The sequence below is a fragment of the Buceros rhinoceros genome, unplaced genomic scaffold, assembly GCF_000710305.1.
Source record: "Buceros rhinoceros silvestris isolate BGI_N320 unplaced genomic scaffold, ASM71030v1 scaffold35747, whole genome shotgun sequence".
Lineage (NCBI taxonomy): Eukaryota > Metazoa > Chordata > Aves > Bucerotiformes > Bucerotidae > Buceros > Buceros rhinoceros.
The window spans coordinates 2208-3173 of NW_010421011.1; positions in this window are offsets into that span (position 1 = coordinate 2208).

Genomic DNA, 966 nt, shown 5'->3' on the forward strand with positions numbered 1-966 from the left:
CTGCCCGGCTGGGTGTGAGGACACAGAGGCTGGAGCGGCGTGCGCTGCCTGGGGCTGGTGCTGCGACCCCAGGGAGGGGAGCGGGTCCCCTCCACACCCTGCCTCCGGCTGCCCGCTGCTGTGGGGTTTCACAGCAAGGATTTCTACGGCAGCTGGACCCAAACTGAGACAGCGGGAGTTCCATGAGTGCAGAGAGGCGAAAGCAGCAGAGTCCTGTCCTCTGTGTCAATGTAATTCCAAACCTGCTCCTCTGAGGACCGGGAGCACAGGGCTTCCTGCCTTAGAAACCCTGTTCTGCACCATTTACAAAAGGAACAAACCAGCGCCTGCTCCTGGACCAGTTCTCGCTCAAATAAAGTCACTAACATGAACAGAGGGACAGAGAAGAGGAAGGTGACACAGCAGCAAAGTTACTGATGAACCACAGAACAAAGCCCGATGCACCACCAGGAGCCAAATCCAGTCCCGAGCTGGAAATCCCGAGGTAAGAGCTCCGGGCACTGGCTGCTTTGCTGTGGTTCAGACACAGGATGAAGCGTCGCAGCTCACGAGTCCAATTTCATGAGCGCTTCGCCTTCCCCTGCAGACACCGAAGCTCAGCCCACCGCTCGCACAGCGTCGCTGAGCCGACAGCACCGTGCGTGAGCCCACGCCAGAAACCGCCACCAGACACAGGAAGAACAACGCGGCTGCCGCGCGTAGGGCAGGGCGGGAAGGCGGCTGCGAGCGCAGGATTTAACCACGGGGCTGTATCTGCCCGCACAGTTGTGGAAGTCCAGGAGCAAAAGAAACATGGGGGTGAAAACAGGGGGAGACAACAAGGTTGCTTTTACAGCTGTCAGAAAAAATTTCCCGGATAGACGCGTGCAGGACTCTAATGCGAGAGGAGTGTAGGTGCAGCAGGAGGAATTCCTGAACAGCCGCGAGCCTCGGCCTCCCCGGGACGATTCCCCACCGGGGCCGCAC